The sequence below is a fragment of the Vipera berus genome (genome assembly GCF_964194415.1).
Source record: "Vipera berus genome assembly, chromosome: 4".
Classification (NCBI taxonomy): domain Eukaryota; kingdom Metazoa; phylum Chordata; class Lepidosauria; order Squamata; family Viperidae; genus Vipera; species Vipera berus.
The window spans coordinates 47,063,092-47,073,144 of record NC_138206.1 but is presented as its reverse complement, the minus strand read 5'-3'; positions in this window follow the sequence as shown (position 1 = coordinate 47,073,144).

The following is a 10,053-nucleotide window of genomic DNA, read 5'->3' as shown; positions in this document are numbered from 1 at the left end:
AAAATCTTCTAGGCCATTAAAGAAGACATTTTTCCTACTGCTTGGATTGTAAGCCAATATCTAATCAGAACTAGAGATGGTGTTCATATTAAATCAGAGATCAAGACTGTATTACATTGAAGCAAAATTATTTTACTAATTTCATCACTAGAGGCCAGATTGCAAAGCCTGGAGAAGGAATGGCATTACAGATCTTCTTATAGGCCTATGCAAACAAATCCCTCCATTTGATTGGCTCTACCTACAGTCTGCCACTGATGAAATTACTGTTTATTATCATTGTACTTTGACTAAACTACTTCTATTGATTGATTTGATTAATGCTTCCTTTAATACTATATAGAGGCAGAAAAAATGAGATTGCCTTTTCATGCATAATAGAAGCCTTTATTTAAACAATAAGCCTTGATGATTCATTTTAAATTTATTAAGTTTCCTTAACTGCTATCTAGAAAATCTTGATTTCTGGTATTATGTTAATAATTCTCAGTCATTTTAATGTACTCCAGAAGCTAGACTGTATTCTTGTGATTAACACTTTCACTTATCATTTTAGTACCTTGTTATTTTAAGCATGGGTAGAAATTATAGGTTTGTGTTCATTTTTTTCTGCTTTTACATTATTATCTTACTGATTCTTACCGATTCTAGTCTGCTCTAGGCAAATGCAAGTGTAGGGAGGCACTGTGGAGTGCACATGGGCTGCAGGCAGGCCAGCAAGAACTATGGGTGGGCATTATGGAGCATCTGTAAGTGCTGGGGGCAGGCACGCACTATGGAGCTGGGGCAGGTGGGAGGTGCTGCAGTTGTGTACATATTGTGAGCAGATAGGGGTCTTCAAACTTGGCCTTTTTATGACTTGTGGACTTCAACTCCCAGAATTCCTCAGCCAGGCTCTGGCTGAGGAATTCTGGGAGTTGAAGTCCACAAGTCATAAAAGGGCCAAGTTTGAAGACCCCTGCCTTGGATTGTGACCTCTGTAGTTGGGTTGCTCAGGAGAAAAAGCAGACAAACAAATGAAAGTAACTGGTCAGAGTGGTCATAACTTGAGGATTAACTGTACAATCCACCTTTCCTTAAGCTCTCAGAGCACAGAGATTATACTGTATCATGTCCTCATGACATAGGGTTTTATGACTTCCCCTCTCGTTTTTATTTTACACAATGTATATTCTTTGTGGTTTTCAATTATAGTGCCCGCCCCCAGGAGGCATTAATGGAGCTGAATTTTGGTGCCTCATGGTGATCACCAACATTAAAAAAGGTATTAATCATTCTAAAGATAATAGTTATCGTAAAACTGTTTGTGAAAGTGAAAGAATGTGTTGTCCTGTCAAGTTCCAAAGGTATTTCAGACAGTGAATTTGCCACATTTAGAGGATTAAATATATAATTAGGAAATGATGAGGCCTCATATTAGCAATCTGCTCTCTAAATTATTATAATACACACTGTACCTCAATGTCTAGTAATATTCTGACATCTAGTGGAAAATAAATATAACAGCTGCTTTAATCCTTTTTCTCTATAATGGAACTGGGCTAACTTCTGTGACCTGTAATTTAACCACACCCACCACGTCCTACAGTATACCCCCAAACTTTGCCATATAACACCTTATACCAGCCAATATATGGTAATGTATAATTTTTCCAATAAATTAGACTGTTTCTTCTTTCTGATTAAAGAATATTAGTGGAATCTTGGACAAAATAATTTAGGAAAACTGATGTTTTCTTTTCTTGCTGTTTTCAAGAGAATATAATTGGCCTGGGATTACCTCCCTCTCCCCCCTCTCCCCAACACACACAAGACAAACAATTTAATTTGGCAACCAATAAAGCAGTAAGGACAGTTTCTCTTACAGGAACATATTTTGTATATCCAAGATATAGAATACAAAATACAGAATAACAGAGTTGGAAAAGATCTTCTTGTCTAACCTATACCATTCTGGACAAATGGCTGCCCAATCTCTTCTTAAAAACCTCTAGTGACAGACCACCCATAACTCCTGAAGGCAAGCTGTTCCACTGGTTAATTGTTCTCACTGTCAAGATATTTCTTCTTAGTTCTAGGTTGCTTCTCTCTTTCATAAGTTTCCGTCTGTTACTTCTTGTCTTGCTCAGGTGCTTTGGAGAATAGTTATCCCCCTCTTCTCTTTTAACAATTTCTCAGATATTGGCAGACTGCTACTATGTCACCCCTAGTCCTTCTCTTTGTTAGATTAGATATATCCAGTTTTAAAACAGTTCATTGTGTTTTAGCCTCCTGCCTCTTAATCATCTTTGTTGCTCTTCTCTGTGCTCTTTTGAAGAGTCTCAACATTTTTTTTGGTATCATGTTGACCAGAAGTGGATGCAGTATTCCAAGTGTGGTCTCACCAGTGCAGTATACAGCACTGATATATGCTTACGTGATCTTGATGCTATTCCTTTGTTGATGCAATTTAGGATTGCATTGGCTTTTCTGGCAGCTTCCACACACTGCTGGGTCATACTTAAGTGGTTGTCCGCTAGGACTCCTAGTTCCCTCTAACAGTTATTGCTGTTGAATTAGGTGACACTTATTCTATACCTGTGCATTTGGTTTGCCTTGCCTAAGGGTAAAGCCTTACTCTTCTCACCACTGAATTACATTTTGTTTTATAGGGCCCAGTGTTGAAATCTGTCAATATCCTTCTGGATTTGAAGCCATTGGCTATTTCCCCTAGCTTGGAGCCATCTGCACATCTTTTTTTTGAATTTTTTTTATTAGTTTTATAGGGTTAACAAGGTAAGGAAATGGGGATTTGGAATAGGGTAGAGGAAAGGTTAAGGGTAGGGGTTGGGGTATAAACATATTTGTGAAGCAATATGGTGGTTGGGTAGTCAAAAGTAGCAAATAACAAGTTGTAGATAGTTCAGGTTGCATCAATAAAAATTCCCTCTCTGATTCCCTTAATTTTCACATAGTCAAAGTAATTAAGTTAATACATTTCTAGTTATGAGCTAATTAACAAAGTTTTCAATATAGTTAGACTAATACATATCAAAATCCTGTTTTGAAGTTTTATCTAATTGCAATAAAAATACTCTAAGGTAGCCTATAATATGCAGAAAAGAGCTTACTTTTTGGGTAACCTACAATCCCCTATTTCAGTAAAGAGTAATTCTCTTGTCTATAAAACTTACATTGTTCATTACAAATCATTCTTATGATTTAACAGTAAAATCTAATTTTCATCTTAACACATCTGTAATAATAAATAAACCTTTTATTGTCAAAGTACAACATGTGTACACTGAGATTAGCTGAGCCTCCCCCCGTGCTCTCTCCCCCCAACACACAGTGACAACAAACCCTCCATCCCACACTATGTGAACCAACTACACCACACACCGGCCTCCCAAGTCAATTCTGCATAAGATTATGTTCCATTTAAAAGCCTAACAGCCCACGGATAAAAGCTATTTTTCAGCCTCTTGGTACGGCTGGCTATATTCCTATATCTCCTACCGGATGGTAGGAGAGTAAAGAGATACCGTCCAGGGTGTGAGTCATCCCTGAGAATCTTCCTCACTCTTCCAAGGCAACGAGCCCTGGCGATGTCATCCAGTGGTGTCAGGGAACAGCCCACAATGTCTTGTGCTGTGCTCACTACCCTCTGTAATACTTTCCTATCCAACATCACCAATTACTAAAAAAAATTGTCTTAACCATTCAACACTTAATAAAATACTATCTTCTATTATAAGATTCTACATTGTATTGTATAATTCAAAGTTTTATTCTAAAAGCTTAATTTTGTTTTCCTTTAAAAATCTAAAACTTAAATATAGGATCAGTTTATTATTTTTTTAAGATTCCCCTCAGTCCATCAAAAGAAATTTTTTGAGTTCTCTCTTTACAAATCCCAAAAAAAGAGAGAGAAGTCTAGGTCTTTAAATCTAACTCTCGCCTTCTTTTTGTGCCAATCAGGCTTCCATCTTAGTGCCTTTAAGTTCTCCAATGTGTCTTCCTTTCTTCCTCCACCTCTTATTTGAATCCACGGAGGCCATCCAAATGACAGCTTTGCCAAGCTAATGTCCCGTTTATAATCATTGAAGTATTGCTTTAATAGTTCAGTTTTTGATGTTTGATATGATTGTCATTAATTCAGTCTGGTCTTTTTCTTGTTCCATTTCCAGCTGGGTTAGGTAGTAAGTAATAACTAATGTTGTTATCATTTGATTAGCTGAATCCTCAACATACTATATTTGGAGGCCTTTGATATCTTCGCTCTTAATGTTTCTTTCTTTGGGTATTGTTGTTTTTTGAATTGTAAGTTTTGTAGTTAAAGTTGGAGTTTGGACTTCGAAGTTCTCTGTAGGCTGCGTTTGTTGCTCTTTAAAGTCTCCTATTTTAGTATTGATTTCCACTTCTGTTTGTTTTGGGGTTGTCAGTTCATCATTTAAGGTCAAAGTTTGGTTTGGTGGCTTTGAGTTGTCAGGTTTATCACGCAATTTGGCTTTAATTTGTTCAGTTATAGCCAAAATTGTGTCCAATATCAATTTGTAGTTAAGTGGTGGGATATAATCATCCATTTCGTTAGTGTTTACAGCTAAGTCTTCCATGGAGGCTATTTTAATAAGAATCAGTAATTTTCCACCTCCAATGTTTCTAAAAGATGTTTTCAGTGCCAGGTGTTCCCACACTTGTCTTTAAAGATAATATCAAGGACAGCTCTCTGCTCTCAAAATAAGCAAAAGGTTTACTTGCAATTCCACGTTTAGCCACAGGATGTCATCAGTAGCATGTAGAATAAGTTATAAAGTTCTTTTTTAAAAAAATTAATATAAAGCTTTTATATAGTTAGTCCATTCTTTTTTCCTTAGTTCACATCTTAAAACAGAAAATAGGGTAGTAGATCCCCACAGAAATAGGAGCTTTTTAGTAAGTAGGAATGAGATTATTTAGTTTCTTTGTTTAATCAGCTGGTGTTTTTTTCCCCCTTCAACGCTTTAAGGCTTAAAATGTTGATCCCCCAGGTATACAGAAGCCATTTTCTCAAAAAAAAGGGGGGAGAAAATTTTCAAAAGTCCCACAGGCAGGCAGTTAGGGGGATAGAAAAGGAAAGGTCTCACCCAGGTCCTCCAGATTGCTTCGTTGTGCTAGATGGTGCTTTTGGCTTTCAGCAGGGAGCAGCTTAATGATCGGCCATGTTGATGGCCGGTCTCTTCTTCTTTGGGCCAAAAGGAGCTGCTCTGGATTCAAGCGGAGGGCTGCTACCCTTCCACGATCACAGGAGGGTCTCCTTGCAGTGGTCACCCCTCAAGGGCAACTTTTGACCCTTTTCAGGGTCCTCCAATGAAGAAGGATCGGACGGCAGGGAGGGAGCTTTCCCCTGTGCGTCCAAAAGTGCCGCACACGTAAACCGCAAGCCAAGTCATCTGCACATCTGATAATTCTCCTTCTAACTATTCATCTAAATTATTTATGAAGATGTTGAAGAGTACTGGACCAATGACAAAATCTTTGGGTACCCTTCCCCATTGAGGACTACACTTTTGAGTGCGATTTGTCAGCCACTTACAAATCCATCTGGTGGGTGATGCTGTCTATCTCACATAGACAGATAAGTTTGATCCACTTTGTTAAATGCCTTACTGATGTCCCAATATACTATGTACAATATCTACATATGTAGATACACATATGTATATATGTGTAAGTCCAAGTATACTACATCTACTGCATTTTGTTGGTCCACTATAGATAAAAAAAAAGTAGGGGTGACTTTCTTTATCAATTCAGTCTATGTATCTGGATTATGCACTAGTGACACAAAATGGCTGTGGGCAGGAAAGAAAGAAAGAAAGAAAGAAAGAAAGAAAGAAAGAAAGAAAGAAAGAAAGAAAGAAAGAAAGAAAGAAAGAAAGAAAGAAAGAAAGAAAGAAAGAAAGAAAGAAAGAAAGAAAGAAAGAAAGAAAGAAAGGATAGATCTTACACTTCATAAAGACTGGTGAAAAATGTAATTGGCCAAAAAATGACAAACCTACTTCTTGTGCAATTGGAGATAAAAAGGACCTCAGATTGTACACTGTAAACAGATACAGACTTTCATAGACTATTAATCTAATCATTTTTTAAAAAAAAACAGTAAGAATAATAAAAACATTTTAGTCAATGAAGTAGAAGAAATACTGGGGAAAATGTCTTGATATTAAGGAAAAATAAAGTACAGGGAAAGTAAAATTTAGTGTATCTCAAATTTCAAGAAAAATATTATAGTTATTTAATAAATTAAAAATTTTTTTAGAATAATGACAGGTTGGATTGCACGGCATGGCTAGCTAACAGAAAATGCAGCCCAAGATGAGTAAGAACAAGTATAAAAATTGCAACAAATCCAGGAAGAAGAAAATAGATGATAGTAACAGAATAATGGAATAACAGAATTGGAAAGGACCTTGGACCTCTTCTAATCCAACACCTTGTTCAAACAGGAGACCCTACACCAGGTCACCAACCTTTTCACGCTGGCGGCCGAGGGAAAGGGAGCAGCTGTAAAATTTGTGCGTGCATGTGCACGCAAACAGGACCACACGTGAATGGGGCCACATGTATGTACCCACATGGTGCTAGTAGCCCCATTTGCGCAGGTGCTAGCTGCTGCTGCTAACTCCATGTGCATGCACGAATGGGCCATACAACCCTCACAGTGCTAGCAGCCCTATTTGCACATGCGTATATGGGACGCGGTGGCTCAGTGGGTTAGGACGCTGAGCTTGTCGATCAGAAGGTCGGCAGTTTGGCGGGTCGAATCCCGAGTGCCGCGTAACAGAGTGAGCGCCTGTTACTCGTCCCAGCTTCTGCCAACCTAGCAGTTCAAAAGCACGTAAAAATGCAAGTAGAAAAATAGGGACCACTATGGTGGGAAGGTAACAGCGTTCCGTGCGCCTTTGGCGTCTAGTCATGCCGGCCACATGACCACGGAGACGTCCTCGGACAAGCGCTGGCTCTTCGGCTTTGAAACGGAGATGAGCACCAGCCCCTAGAGTCGGAAACGACTAGCACGCACGTGCGGGGGAACCTTTACCTTTAACCTTTATATGTGCTAGCCGTTGCCTCCGTTGCTACCGCGCGTATGCCCAAACATGTACATACTGGCCAGCCTGTCCCGCAGCCCGGTAGCCAGGGCCCTACACCATTAAAGTTTGCAGAAAAAGATCAGTAAATATCTGAAAACAAAAATGGCACATATAGGAGATGGAAGGAGGAAGAGATCAAATATATAATTGGAAATTGGATTAACAGTATGATAAATGGTATCAGAAAAACTAAAGCAGAAAATGAATTGAGGGTGGCAAAAGATGATAAGAGGAATTTCTTCAGGTACAATAAAGCCTCAATTCCATTCAGTTTACTATGAACACAATGAAAATTTCTGTTTAGATATCACCTCCAAACAACTGACAAACTCTATTACTTCTTAAGCAGTCTGGACAATTGGTGTAATTTAACCATTTCTGTCAATTTAAAATATTTAAAATTTAAACATGGAATATAAAACATCAATTATATAATTACAAAGCTGATATAAATTACAAATGATGTAATTTATACTTAATGCATATTTGGAGTTAACATTTATCATTTTCTCTAAACAGCTTGTTAAATTGACATCTTTCTTGTTTGCTTAAAATAAAAGAGGAGGAGACCAAGGAATGTATTACCTGCTCAATAAACCAATTAATTCGGAAAAGGCAGAAATGCTCATCCCTCATTTTGGCTCAATGTTCTGCAATAAGAGTATTGTTCCAATAAACAATTGTGAAGAGCAAATGAAGGAGCAGAACTGAAGTGTGTTCTTGATAAAAAGATGTTCCAGGAAAGCTTATTTGTTTCTGTATGGATATTCAGAACAGAACACTTTCATCCCAAGGTACTAAAATAACTATTGATTGTCTTCATATTCTTTGAAGAATTCTGGATAATGGGTGAAATAAAAAATGAATGGAGAATACATGCTATCCCCACTTTAAAAAAAGTGGGCTGAGGAGAGAAAATACAGGTGACTACAGACTAATCAATCTGGTATAAATACCTTGGAAGATTTTAAAGCAAAACATGAAGAAACTAATATGACAGTAAATTTTAAACAATGTAGTGATTATCCAAAATCAGTACATTTTCCTCAAGGTCAAACATATTCTTCCCTTAAAGATATTACTAATCAGAAACTGAGGTAACATAAGCAGTGATGTTATTGCCCTTCTGATGTGAAGGATGAAGCTATAATTGTTTTAGAGGGGACAATTCTAGCATAGTGGAATCCAGTAACTCCAGCCTGACTGGGACAGATCAAGCAAACACTTAAGACCCCTGCCCCACTCACTGACTGCCTGATAGACTCTGAGATTCACTATGTAGGAGGGGTGTTTTAAAGATAAAACAACAAAAGCAGGTGGGCAGAGCAATATACCTCAATTGGGCATCTAGGTAGTTCAGTATTTATTTATTTATTTATTAATGGGACTTATATCCCGCCCTATCTCCCGAAGGACTCAGGGCAGCTAACAACAATAATATATAATAAATACAGAAATTAAGATAAAATTAAAATTAAAGGCCTCTGTGCAATAAATTAAAATTAAAAATTAAAAATAAATTAAAAATTAAAAATAAATTAAAAATTGTAAACATAATTAAAATCCGTCAGTCCAGGTCAGCCAGGTGAAAAAAGGAGTGTTTTGAGACCACGGCGAAAGGACTGGAGATCTTGGGCCATCCGAAGCTCAGGGGGGAGCTGATTCCACAGGGCTGGCGCTCCCACAGAGAAGGCCCTTCCCCTGGGGGTCGCCAGCCGACATTGTCTAGCCGACGGTACCCTGAGGAGGCCTTCTCTGTGTGAGCGTATTGGGCGATGGGAATTCGTTCCTGGTAGCAGATGGTCCTGCAAGTATCCCGGGCCTAAGCCATGTAGGGCTTTAAAGGTAAGTACCAGCACCTTAAATCTCGGGCTCACCCCCTTAAAAGGACAATTTTTCAAGCCTCAGCTGTGCCGTGTTTGGCTTCTTGCTTGGCAGTTACACCTCATTTTGTCTCTCATCTTTTTTCTTGGATTTGTCATTTGTTTCTAGATTTCTAGTTCATCAAACCTTAAATGTGTAACAGCTGCTGTGTGCTATAGCTATAAACGGGACTCTTCGCTTCTAAAAGTTCTGCCTGATTTGGACTGTGGCACATATCCAGATTGCTAGCACTGACTTCCACAAATTCGTCCAGCCTGTTTTTGAAGCTCGTAGTCAGCATCACACTTCATAAGATTGTGAAAGCTGTATTTATTTATTAAGACATATATCTTTATTAAAACGTATATCTTGCTTTCAGCAAAGCATGTGTTAACATATCCCATGGCATTCTGATTAGCATACTAAGTTGGGCCTTGATGGCAAAACAAGTGGCTTCTTAGAGCTTATTTATCAATACTCTTGCAGCTAACCAAGCCTACTGAATAGGGAAAGACACATTTCAGTTCCGAATCCTATTTTTTCAACATTTTTATTAATGACTTAAGCATTCCTCTTACCTCTTTATTAAATTGCATGACACCAAACTGCGTGAGACATGTAGTTTGATTAGTATCTTAATGAGACACAAATAAAATACAAAATGCATTTTTCCAAAACTTTACCATAAGATATTCATGTAACTACTCGCTCACCGTTGGAATTATATCCAGATTTTCAAAGTCCAACCCTTAAACGCTTTGCGGAGACAATACGTATTTATACAAACGGTTAGTGGAAACAGAAATAAATTTTAATATCGCAAGGCTAATGCGTAGACTAATGTCTAAGAAATGGTGAGATGGAGGACTACAACCACAATTACAAAGATTTAACCAAATCCCAAAAATATGTGCAAAGAAAAGAGAAACAGGAAAAGCATTTAAAAAATGCCTGCCCCTTTCACACTACATCAACGGGAAACTTCCTTCCCGTCCCATCAGTCCCTTCGTGGAGAATGGTGACGTATCTTGGAGAGCCTTTCACGCCAGAAGCGCCATTTGTAATCTGCGTGTTGCTG